Genomic DNA, 13,581 nt, shown 5'->3' on the forward strand with positions numbered 1-13,581 from the left:
CTGTGATCTTTTGGTCAGCAAGTCCAGCAGCTTAGCGGTTTAACCCACTGCGCCACTGGGGGCTCCCTATGTTATGAAATAATGGGGATTATAGTTTTGCAAGGTCATTCACCTTTTCTGTGAAAGGTGCTGGTGCCTCACCTAATTACAACTCCTATGATTTAATAATATTGAGGCATGGCAGCTAAAGTGGTGTCAGACAGTATTAATTCTATAATGTAAATGTATTCAAAATCCTATTGAACTAAATGATTTTTATCTTTGAATGGACAGTATCATACTGCAGAAATAAGAGTTGGTTTCTTCAGTTTATCCCTTGCCCTAACCCGCTACTCTCCAGGCTGGAGTGGGGTGGTGGTGATATTTAAAATAGCTTATGTAATGAGCTAATAACTGTAGATAATATAATGAGAACTTGAAGCTTGGAATAGATTTTTGTGTTTAACAAATCAAGGCTAGTGCTGAAGATAAGTTCCCAAGCACACAGACATGTGCTCAGAGGTGCTCCATTCCTAAATTGTTTGCCCCCCTGTTGCGAGACACTGTTGCTCCTGGGTCAGTTTAGTGAAGCTAATAAAAATGCCAGAAAAGGAAAGAGATCCTATCAGTTCCTAATTTGAATCAACTCTGAGGGAGTTCCCAAATGGACAGCTCCCAGTGCTGCTGATGAAAAGATAACATGGAACTACTCCAGCTTTTCGTCCTAAATAGATTTTCCATGGATCAGAAGATGTGTTGGAGAAAGACGTGAGGGTTATACATGTATGCTGGTTATGTCTAGACAGCCTGAAACATTCTACGATTAAAGTAAGACCATTTTGCAATTGAAGCAACCTAGGCCTTAAGGCCAAACTACACATTACACAAAGGATTCTACTCCCCATCAATCTAAGCTATGAGGAATCTCAGTGCCCCCAAAACACTATGAAAATTTGCACAATATGAAAAGTTCAATACTGCAGCATTCTGTCTGCATGGAATAGATGGGGAACTTAATAATGTTGATATTGAGAGTTGGTGTCTCTTTAGGGCAGGGCTTCTCAGTCTATGGGTTCCCAGATGTTTTGGCCTTCAACTCACAGAAATCCTAACAGCTGGTAAACTGGCTGGGATTTCTGGGAGTTGTAGAGACCTACAGGTTGAGAACCACTGCTTTACGGAGAAGTTGAGAGGATGTTTGTAAAAAGCCCTTTGGTCTTGTATAAGGATAAAATAAACAGCTCCCAATTAAGACATTTTTAAAAGTGGAAAACTGTGAGCGATTGGTTGGGGCAAGACCATTTTGGGATACTACTAGCATCATTTTTAATGGAAAAGTCACACCACATACATGAACCTTGGGCTGAAATCACATTTTGTTTGTAGCTCATAACTTCTTTTAAAATTTAAGTAGATCTAGTCTAAATGTGACTAAATCAGGATTCAACCCTGGCTTCCCTCCAATAATCCTATGACACTCACCCAAATCTCAGGCAAGCAAGGATCAAGAGCAGTAAATGAGAAACACGTGTACATCTATTGTGCAGAATGAAAGTCTTTGCTGAAAGCCAGCTTCAAACACAGGATAAAATCTTCATGTTGCCAATGGGATAGGCAGCCAAGTAAGTGTCCATTCAGTTCTAGAGCTCTCTCTTTACTTGTGTTTCTAAGTAAGTTGCTTCTTAGACTCTCTGACGCACAGCATGGCTTTTCTTACCCCATGTTGAACCAGGCTAGCTTTCCCCTTGGGCAGGACCAGAAAGAAAGCTTTTTTTGTTCAGCTCAGTGTACAGGCCTATGGCAATGGATATATTCCCCCTTCCTTCTATTCTTTAAAACAAATTGTTCCCCCCTCCTTACTGACATACAGACTGGGCTTATGCCTGCTGTCTCACAAACTGCCCTGACATTAACCTCGTGTTTTCATAAATGACATGACTTCCTCAATTCAACAAGGCAGCACAACACTTTGGACTGAAGGAAGCTCATTAATCTCTTTCTGTGTAAGAGGATGCATTTTGTAATGTCATGAAATGCTGGGGTCGAGGATGGAATTTATGGAACATGCCTTGAAACAGAAAGAAGTATTTAGAGGAGAGTTGGTAGAGTGCAACTGGGCAAGACAGCGGAGAACTTTGGCTGCATCCTCCATGGTCTGTGCCAAGGACAAAGGTGGCAGGGCTGGAATTTAATTGGGACTGTGTTTGCTGGGATGCAAGGAGAGATTACCATTACTCTATTCCATTCATTTGGTCTCAGTCCAAATTAGTAGATCCCCAAAGCTTTTGAGTTCCTGCAGGGCAAGGCAGACAGTTGTCTATATGACAGGCAATGGTATATACTTGAAAGAAAACACAAGGTAGAAAGGACAATATGGTCTGAGAGAATAGGAGACCTACAGAGGTTGTTGTTCATTCTTTCAGTTGCTTCTGACTCTTCGTGACCTGATGAACCAGCCCACACCAGAGCTCCCTGTTGGCTGTCACCACTCTCAGCTCCTTCAAGGTCAAGCCAGTCACTTCAAGGATACCATCCATCCATCTTGTCCTTGGTCGCCCCCTCTTCCCTTTTCCTTCCATTTTCCCCAGCATCATTGTCTTCTCTAAGCTTTCCTGTCTCATGATGTGGCCAAAGTACTTCATCTTGGCCTCTACTATCTTTCCCTCCAGTGAGCAGTCGGGCTTTATTTCCTAAAGTATGGACTGGTTTGATCTTCTCACAGTCCAAGGCGCTCTCAGAACTTTCTTCCAACATCACAGTTCAAAAGCATCTATCTTCCTTCCCTCAGCCTTCCCTATGGTCCAGCTCTCACATCCATAGGTGACTATGGGGAATACCATTGCTTTAACTATGCGGATCTTCATTGCCAGTGTGATGTCTCTTCACTATTTTATCAAGATTGGGCATTGCTCTCCTCCCAAGAAGTAAGTGTCTTCTGATTTCCTAGCTGCAGTCTGCGTCTGCAGTAATCTTTGCACTTAGAAATACAAAGACTGTCACTGCCTCCACATTTTCTCCCTCTATTTGCCAGTTATCAACTATTCTTGTTGCCATAATCTTGTTTTTTTTTAATGTTTAGCTGCAACCCAGCTTTTGCACTTTCTTATTTCACCTTGATTAGAAGACTCCTCAGCTCCTCTTCACTTTTGGACATCAAGTGGTATCATCTGCATATCTAAAGTTAATGTTTCTTCCAACAATTTTTACCCCAGTTTTGCATTCATCAAGCCCCGCACATAGCATGATGTGTTCTGCATACAAATTGAATACGCTGGGTGAGAGTATACAACCCTGCTGTACGCCTTTCCCAATCTTGAACCAATCTGTTGTTCCATGGTCACTTCTTACTGTTGCTACTTGGTCCTTATACAGATTCCTCAGGAGAGAGACAAGGTGATTTGGTATGCCCATACCACCAAGAACTTGCCACAATTTATTATGATCCACACAGTCAAAGGCTTTAGAATAGTCAATAAAACAGAAATAGATGTTTTTCTGAAACTCCCTGCCTTTCTCCATTATCCAGTGGATATTGGCAATTTGGTCTCTCATTCCTCTGCCTTTTCTAAACCCAGCTTGTACATCTGGCAACTCTCACTCCATGTATTGCTGGAGTCTTCCTTTCAAGATCTTGAGCATTACCTTACTGGCATGAGAAATAAGGGCCACTGTACAGAAGTTTGAGCAGTCTTTAGCATTTCCCTTTTTTGGTATGGGGATATAAGTTGATTTTTTTCAGTCTGATGGCTATTCTTGTATTTTCCATATTTGTTGGCATATGGCATCCATCACCTTGACAGCATCATCTTTCAAGATTTTAAACAGTTCAGCAGGGATCCCATCATCTCCTGATACCTTGTTGTTAGCAATGCTTCTTAAGGCCCATTCAACCTCACTCCTCAGGATGTCTGGTTCTAATTCACTCACCACACCATCAAAACTATCCTCAATATTATTATCCTTCCTATACAGATCTTCTGTATAGTCTTGCCACCTTCTTTTGATCCCTTCAGCTTCTTTTAGGTCCCTGCCATCTTTGTTTTTTATCATGCCAATTTTTGCCTGAAATTTACCTCCAATGTTTCTAATTTTCTGGAAGAGGTCTCTTGTCCTTCTCATTCTGTTGTCTTCTTCCACTTCCATGCATTGCTTATTTAAAAATATTTCCTTATCTCTTCTGGCTAACCTCTGGAATTGCGCATTTAACTGGGCATATCTCCCCTTATCACTGTTTCCTTTTGCTTTCCTCCTTTCTTGGGCTACTTTCAGTGTCTCAACAGACAACCATTTTGCCTTCTTGGTTTTCTTTTTCTTTGGGACGTACTTTGTTGCCTCCTCCTGAACAATGTCACGGACTGCTGTCCATAGTTCTTCTGGGACTCTATCTATTACATCAAGTCCCTTAAATCTGTTCTTCACCTCCACTGCATATACGCTAGGAATGTTAGTGAGATCATATCTAACTGGTCTGTGTGTTTTCCCTGATCTCTTTAGTTTTATTCTAAATAGAGCAATAAGAAGTTTGTGATCTGAACTACAGTCAGCCCCAGGTCTTGTTTTCACCAACTGGATGGATGTCTGCCACCTTTGACTGCAGAGGATGTAATAAATCTGATTTCAGTGTTGACCATCTGGTGAAGTCTATGTATAAAGCCATCTTTTTAGGTTGTTGGAAGAAAGTGTTCATTATACACAATGAGTTTTCCTGGCAAAATTCTATCAGCCTACATCCTATTTCATTTTGTTGTCCCAGACCATGCTTGCCTGTGATCCCAGTTGTCACTTGACTTCCCACCTTGACATTCCAGTCTCCTGTAATGAAAATAATGTCTCTTTTTGGTCTATTATCCAGTAGGTGCTGCAGATCCTCATAGAACTGATCTACTTCTGCTTCTTCAGCAGCTGTGGTTGGAGCGTATATTTGTATCACTGTAATGTTAAAAAGCTTTTGTTGCACTTGAATTGAGATCATTCTGTCATTTTTGCATTGTATCCAAGCACTGCTTTAGTGACTTTCTTATTAATTATGAAGGCTACTCAATTTCTTCGGTGTTCCTCTTGTCCGCAGTATAAGATCTGATGTGAAGTGGCCCATTCCAGTCCATTTCAGTTCGCTGACCCCCAGAATGTCTATCTTTAGTCTTGACATCTCACCAATCATGACATCCAGTTTTCCCTGGCTCATAGATCTTATATTCCAGGTTCCTGTGGTGTGTTGATCTTTAGAGCATCGGATTCGTCGTTCATCTCCAGCATCCTCAGCTATCTCAAAGCCTTCCTTTCAGCTTTGAGCTAGCTGCATCATCACATCTGGGGCTAGTTGAATTTATCCTCTGCTCCTCCCCAGTAGCATTTTGGCCATCTTCCGACCTGGGAGTCCCATCTTCTGATGGCATACCGACATATCTCTGGTTGTACTGGTCCATTTAGGGTTTGGTTTTTTTTGCAAGAATACTGGGGTGGTTTGCCATTACCTTCCCCAGGAATCACACTTGGTCTGACCTCTTTGCCATGACCGTCCTGTCTTGGGTGTCCCTTCAGAGTTTCACTCGTGCTCAAGCTCCAGCGCCACAACTAGGCAGCAATCCTTTGCTGGAGGATCCTTTGCTAATAACAACTTAGGTAAGTGTAAAATCATTTAAAAATCAATGTAACACTTCAAAATTAAAACAATCAAAATAATGTGACCAGTGTAAAATAATATTAAACAAGTCAACAAGTTAAAACAGGTTGAAAGAGTTAAGGCACTTCAAAATCATATAAATACAGAACTTGGAATAAATTAATTAGGCCCCAAAGGATTTCATAAAAAGCCATGGTTTAACATCCATATGAGAGTGAAGAGGATGAATGTGTGTGAGAGGCAAAGCTGTGGAGGGCTTTGAAAGGAAGGATGAAGAATTTGTGCAGAATCCAGAAACAGGCTGGAAGCCAGTGTTTTGTCATCTGGTTATCAAGTGAGTGAATCATTTTGGCAGTAGATTTCTGGATAGGGATGAGGGGGCCAAGGTTTGGCAGAGGTCTTCTGTTGCATATATAGTTTATACTGTATCATTTATATATACAGCATTTCTTCAATTCTAAGACACTATCGATTGTAAGATGCACACTGATATCAGTGTGAACAGAACAAAACAGCTTGGCCAGAAGGTAAATAAGCACCTCTTGCCTTGCTGTGCTCCACTCAAGTGCTGAGAAACTGTTTTTGTCAGCGCATTTCTCTGAGAAGATGGAGAGCAGGGTGTGGGTGCATGGATTGGATCAATCTGCACTCAGCAAATTTTTGTGGCCACTGTTGCATCTTTCAGCTAGTCCATGGGTGCCTGTGTAGACACTCCAAAGCTAATCAAACCAGGTGTATATGAGCTGGGGAAAGAAGGAAAATGTACTTACTGATAGCTTCATGTGTATCATATTTCCTTCCATCTTCCCTCCTTTCCTTTGCTTATACCTTACCTTTCTCTGCAGTCAGCATTATTCAGGTATAGTTTGTAAGAAAATACCAGAGAGATGCTTGTTGGCGTAGGTATGTAGGAAAGAGCATTATGTGGAAAAGAACCAGTATAGTAGTGGTTTGAGTATTGGACTATGATTTAGGAGTATGGGACTATGACTCTGAATCCATACTCAATAATGGAAATCCTGTGTGGCTTTGGACAAGTGACACATTCTCAGTCCCAGAAAAACCTATGATAGGGTTGCCATAAATTGGAAACAACTTGAAGGCACAAACGAAGAATTATAAATTATGTGTGAGAAACCACAGAGCACTACAAAAGTCTACAAGAGAACTCCCAGGCCAAAAACATCCATAGTATTCACTCAGGTGTCCAGAAGGAAGGACTATGCTAGAAAGTGAGAAAGAATAAAGGTGAGAACTGTTGTGAATACAAAGTTGGTTGCAGGATATTGAGTGGTGCAGAACTGGTGTATTTTAAAGGCCTTCCACTGGTTGTTGGGTGGCTGCTCCCATCAGCTCTATCTAACATAGCACGTAGTGATGGACAATGGGAATTGCAATGCGACATCACCTGAAAATCCACACATTATGCAGCCCTGCTTTGTAGGATCGGGCTAACATAGAGCAAAGAGGTAACCAAGACCCTAGGCTTAGATTATATATTTCTTGGTTGAAATATCTGCAGTGGAATTCTTTCAGCAGCAGAGAAGCAAATTCTGGAACATATGTTAAATGGTATTTCCTTCAAAGAGATAGCTGAAAAAAGCCAGAAATGCCATATGTACAGTAAAAATGGACAGAAAACTAAACAAAAGGAGCACTTTCCTCTTTTGAAAAAAAGCAGTAAACACAGTTGTTTGAACTTGAATGGAAAAAAATTAAGCAAAGGTAATTAAATTATTTAATGCAATAAGCCAGAGACAATAGCTAACATGAGCAGGAGGAGGATGTAAAGGCTCATGCATGAAAGAATTGATGAGCAGTAACAAGAAACAGCTGAAGGTCTGCTCCCAGCCCCCCATCTTCTTCCATCTGCCCTTGGGGTCACTCCACATTTTTTTTCCAATCCTGATTGCCGAGAAATTGGAGGCTTGTGTTCCGCTCAAGGTCTGACTTGTTAATGGGAGGCCTGAGGCTGCTCGCATTGAAATATGAGGAACTGTATAACAAATGCCAGCCTAGGAGTTCCAGTAAAGTTTTAAAGATTTGGGGGAGGGAAAGGGTCTTTCTGTGACCATACAGAATAGCCGAACAGCTGGAGAGTAAAACCACAGGGACTCCCCTGGTTTCCACTTACTGGGAAAACATATGGTGCTTTAGACACATGTGCTTCCCATGTGGAGGCTACATTTCATGCATGGATTTTATGTGTCTTGAGTGAATGCAGTTTGGCTCAAGGCTGTCTCATAGGTTACCTATTTCAAAGCATACAGAATACAGAAATCCCTTTGAGTGGCATGCCATGGGAGAATCTATCCTTGAATGGAACTCCCTGGATCTTGGATGTTAGCTATTTGGGAGATTAAGTAAAGTATGTCTTCTACAAATCTCCCTACCTTTATAATGCTTATGATTTAAACCTGGAGTCAACTCAGCTATAAGGAGATTATGACTCCCCAACAGAACGGTTACTGCTGCATAACCAATATGGCATGTAATGCATTGATCAAACACATAGCTATATGCCTTCTAAAATGAAAAGCTTAAAAGCTAAAAGCTAAAGTAAGTTTAAGTTTTAGGGTACTTTTGGAGGGCTTGGGGGAGGGGTGGGTGTCATCTTCCACCTTTGGGCTCCAGGAGCCCAAAAGGTGTGAAATGGTAGTAGGGACTCAACCCAAGTAGTCCCAGGACTACCTGTAAGTGAATCCCCACAGGCCCAATACCCCATTAGACCTAGACCTTTCAGGAAGGCCTGGATCTAATCTGAGACAAAGCAGGAAAACCCTGCTTTATTCCGAATTAATTTGCTTTTACCCAATGCATCATTTGGATGACTCAGGTAAAAGCCTGACAGGCCCAACATTTTTGGCCCTGTCTAGAAGGGCCTTTGGTTTTGCCACCAGCACAAGCCTATTCTGTGAGAACATGAGATAGGGCCTTTTGTGTGGTTGCTCCCAGGCTGTGGAAGTCCTCTCACAGTCTGAATCTTCTGAAGGTAGACCCATGACTTTGGAAGTGGGATCAGTTTTTATACACACACACATACACACACCCTGCATAAAGAAAAAAGCTTTTACCTGAGCTCCCGCATATTTACTCCCTGGTCCCTGCCATGTGTTTGGGCTGCAACCTGTGCTGGATGGGGTCGCTTCCCCTGAAGGTGCAGGTTTGCAGTCTGGGGGTCCTCCTGGATTCAGCACTGACCCTGGAGGTCCAGGTGCCGGTGGCGCCGGAAGGTCCTTAGCACAATTAAAGCTTGTATGCCAGCTGAACCCATACCTTGAAAGCCCAATCTGGCTGTGGTAGTACAAGCCTTAGTCACATCCAAACTAGATTACTGTAATGTGGGGCTGCCCCCGAAGAGCGTTCAGAGACTTCAACTGGTACAAAGCTCGGTGGCTAGACTGCAATGCTTACAGGGCAGGATATAGGGGAAGAACTACTCTGCTCCAGAAGCAACTACACTAACTCCCAGTTTGTTTCTGGGCGCAGTTCAAGGTGCTGGCTTTAGCCTATAAAGCCCTAAATGATTCGGGCTCAGCCTACCTCAAGGACCACATCTCCTCCTATGAGCCCACATGAGCCCTGAGATCATCAGGAGGAGCCCTTTCCTCTGTCCCACCACTGTCACAAGTGCAACTGGTGGAAACGAGATAGAGGGCCTTCTCAGTGGTGGCCCTGTGGCTCTGGAACTCCCTTTCTAGAGAGGTGCAATTGGCCCCCTCCTTGTTGGCCTTTCATTCACAAATTAAAACCTTTTTTGGAACCAGGGCTTTTCTGATGACTTATAATAATCAGCCACCAGATAGCTACTGGTAATATCCATCTCCGAACGCTATTTTGGACTTGGCAATGTTGTTTCACAGCCCAATGGAAATGATGTTTTAAGGATCTTAGCACAATTTGTTTTATGGACAACTTCAGTGGCCGGGGGTTAAGCAATTTTTAATGGTATATGTCATAATTTCTTGATTTCTTATATATGGTTCATGTAGTGTGCAATTTCACATTGTTTATTATATTTTTTGTTTGAATTTATATGTTATGTATTTTCTTTTTTTAACTACTGTAAGCCGATTGCAGGATATAAAATAAAATAAATAATAAAGGCAATTTAGGAGGAGCAAATCCCACTTCTGCTATTCCCAAGCTGCCTTGCTCAGTAACTTGGCAGGGACCAGGAAGCAACCATGCTGGAGGTAATCGCTTTTTTTCTGTGTTGGCAAGAGAAATAGAGGGTTGGGGGTCTGCAGGATTCAAACTTCCACCTGTATTTTTTAAACTCAGGGTCCAGCTGCATTAAGTGGCTTTTCTTGGGTTAACTCGCATTAGCCTGCAAACATGGGGTGGATGCGCGCAAACTGATGCAACTCTAGACTGCCTTAAATGGCTGTCTAGAACCACCCTAAGAATATCTCCCAACTTTGCTCAAAGCAGGACAAAGTCATTTTAAAGCAAAACCCCCAAAAGTAATACAGTAAAGTCTTGCTTATCCAACACAGTCTGCCTCCCACCCGGATCTACAGCTGTTTCAATGCATTGCGATGTTTTGGTGCTAAATTCGTAAATACAGTTATTACTAGATAATGTTACCATGTATTGAACTGCTTTTCTGTTGATTTGTTATAAAACATGATGTTTTGGTGCTTAATTTGTAAAATCTTAACATAAACTGGCTTTGAATAGGCTTTTCCTTAATCCCTCCTTATTATCCAGCATTGTGCCGGCCCGTTTATGTTGGATAAGTGAGACGCTACTGTACTTAAAAGACGTTGTTGTGTGTCATGGGGACACAGCCAGCAGTCCATACATGGTGAGTATAAGGTAGACAAACTTTATGTTTTCCCACCAAAACGATGCCCACTAGACTGTCTCCTGACCACCAAAACCTGGAGTAAATGCACAATTGAACTTTTTCATAATTAATCCTAGCACATCCTGGGCAGGAAAGGAGATTATTAATGGATTTTTCCAGATAGAAAAAAGAATTGATTTTAAAACCATTTTCCATGTGACAACAACTGCAATAAGCCACAATGAAAGACACTGTTTACCTGCAGCACTTTGTTTTACCTGACTCGTGTCTAACAAACGTGATCTGGATCACAGAATTGACATTAAAAGCCCTCCCACACTTGCTCACCCCACTTCACAACTAGCAATCTTGTTTGTCCCACTGAGGAAACTAAACCAGTTGTAAAGTGTCGGACAACAATCTTGATCCATGAGCAAAAAATTTTCAGAGGTGCATTCATAACTTCTCTTGATTGTAGACTTTGTTTAACTGGTGGCTAAATTTAGATAACTCTGTCTTCCCATGATGTGACTTTTGTGGGTAAGTCCCTCAGTTCCTATGTAATAATTCTGTCACACAAGGCAAGATGAGAGTGATCAGGGTATTTCCTTTACGGGATGTAGAAATAAGGAAAACCCAGAAAAACCTAATGCAAGCTGTCAGTTTTGAGTAAACTGTTTGAGTTCAGAGCAGAAATTTGGATGAACAGCTTGGAGTCTGTATCACCTCCTGAGAATCCCAGAAAATTAAGTCGTCATTCTTCATTAAAACTCAAGCTGCATTACGCTGTAGAATTAATACAGTTTGACACTAGTTTAACTGACATAACTCAATGCTATGAAATCCTGGGAATTGTAGTTTGGTGAGATACCAACACTCTTGGCCACTCTTGGCCAGAGAAGGCTAAACACCTGGTAAAAGTGCACTTCTCATTACTTCATAGCATTGAGCCATGCCAGCTAAGTGGTATCAAATACAGTGCAGATGCAAGCTGAAGGGGAAAGGTGAAACATCCTCTCTCCTTCAAATTAGGTTCTTGTCAGTGCTGAGTGCCATTTGTAATCCTAATATAAAATTACTGACAAGAAAAAAAATAACATGAGAACACAGCCTTTGTAATTTATTTGGATAGGGTTTACTTTTTCTAGCTAAAGAGTTATTCTGAGAAGGAAAAGCCTTCCATGTGGGTTGTTCATTAGCTGTGAGGAAACGTTTTGCTAAAAAAGAATGAATGAAGAGAAATCTTCTGAGGACTATCCAGAGAAATAAAAGTTCAGTTCCCATGAAATGACACAAGATTAAAATGTTTTATGGGGAGCATATAAATACAAAGCAACAGATCATCCACATTTCTCTCATTTCTTCCATGAGGAATCCAGTAGCCATGAAGTTTCACCTGTTGAATTTCTGCTTATTTACCATCCTAAGTATTGGAGTGTGTTGTTTATTGATAAAGAAAGCCTTTCCACAGCTACCAAAAACACACAAGCCAGCACCATCTGTGAAAAAGCAACATTAATGTTTCCAAAGGGACTCGATCTCTGAAATAACAATTATTGCCTCAGTTTTTCCCTGCTCTGCAGTGTCAGAAGGAGAAAGGCAGAAGGCCTTTGGAACAGTTGCTGTTCTGTGAAAAATTGAAAGGGAATGCAGAGGAATGTTTGCTGAAGTTAGGCCTCACTGGGCAAAGCATCTGTTGGGAGGAAGAATTGTTAATTAAAGGGATTTTATTAGCCATAACTGTCCCTTGAAAACATAAATGTTTGTTCCTCTGGTAACACAGCAACCTCCTTACCCCTAGTACAAGAGTTGGCTTCCTCTTCTAGCCTCCATATGTTGATTTAGTCACTTCATCAACATAGTAATGTAAGATCCACAGAGTCACTCAAAACAAAATTTTGTTTAAAACTTCTTCCAGCAATTGGAGTTCACTTATGTGTTTAAAACTTCTGTAGCGAAACCTTCAAGTGAAAATGCAAAAGGAGATACCAAATATTTTTGTTGAGCTAAAATAGAGAGACAGTGTTGTGGAGTGTTTTGATCTTTGGACTATGTTTTAAGAGTCACACACTCTCAGCCCACCCCCCTAAACCCCCATGATGGGGTTGTCATAAGTTGGAAATTACATAAAAACACACAATAACAAAAACAAATGAAGGAGCCCTAAATGGGCTGCCATCAGAAACAGGATCCTTAAGAAAACTCTTGATAATCATTCTATCTAATCAGATTTTGTTGGATTTCATCCCTGGACTGCACAAGTTTCTTGTATCATCAAGTTTCCAGACCTCAATGAGTAGCTAGACTAGATATAGGATTGAGTTAAGGGATTCCTTTCCCCACTTTACCATGCATGTTTCCGAAAAGGGTTTTGTCTTTTACTCCTCCTTCTAGCCACTGTCTCCTCCACCACTTTGATGGTACAGGAAAGGAATTCTGTGAGGGGACTTTCTCTTTAAGTTTTATTGCCCTGAGTTGACCATGTGGTCTCCATCATTGTTCTCTTCTGTCTTTTCTTCCTTCCAGGAGGAAGTATTTTGCCTCTCTGTATGATAGCTGCATTATTATTTTTTTCTACTTTTTACCCCTTTTATTTCTTTAGAAGATGAGATTTAGTAGGCTAGTTTGCCCCAAGAACTTTTCTATCTAGAATGTATTTAATTTACTTCATTAAATATCTTTGAACCTAAAGTTCTGACTCTATAATCTTGTGCCATCCTAAGAATAGAAGCTTATCCCAGTTGCACCACATGTACATTTCTGCTGGTTATGAAATTTACTTCTGTTACTCTGCTATATTTATGGTGGAATCACCCCAATTGAGGGTTATTTTGAGCCTAACAGCTCAGATTTCCCAACAAAAGGTCTCCGGACCCAGACACTGTGCACTCAGCACAACAGGAATATTATTACACACATGAAAAATTAACCTTAAAATGTATTTTCTGTAAGTGTATTCTAATAACAGATATGTTTACTTGAAGGGTATAAAAGAGACACATCTCTGACATCAGTTATGAATGATGCATATAGGAGTCATTGACAATGTTTCTTTAAATACATTAGAAAAGCAAAGTGCAAGAGAGGATTGGAGGGCTTGACTTATGGCTAGCTGAAACCAAATTCTGCACACTTTATGATTCATGGTAATTACAAGATGTTGGGACATAATAATAGATTGGAACCC

At 41.1% G+C, this 13,581-nt stretch overlaps 1 long non-coding RNA gene across 1 annotated transcript in view; it reads left to right on the plus strand.

The window, feature by feature from the left end:
- The window catches only part of LOC137096395 (uncharacterized), a 36,437-nt gene that overhangs the window by 5,105 nt on the left and 17,751 nt on the right, over positions 1 to 13,581 (plus strand). Inside the window, exon 3 of the long non-coding RNA XR_010909432.1 lies at positions 10,316 to 10,412. This is a non-coding gene — a long non-coding RNA (uncharacterized lncRNA). The remainder of the gene's footprint in view (positions 1 to 10,315; positions 10,413 to 13,581) is intronic.

The sequence above is a fragment of the Anolis sagrei genome, chromosome 2 (assembly GCF_037176765.1).
Source record: "Anolis sagrei isolate rAnoSag1 chromosome 2, rAnoSag1.mat, whole genome shotgun sequence".
Taxonomy (NCBI): domain Eukaryota; kingdom Metazoa; phylum Chordata; class Lepidosauria; order Squamata; family Dactyloidae; genus Anolis; species Anolis sagrei.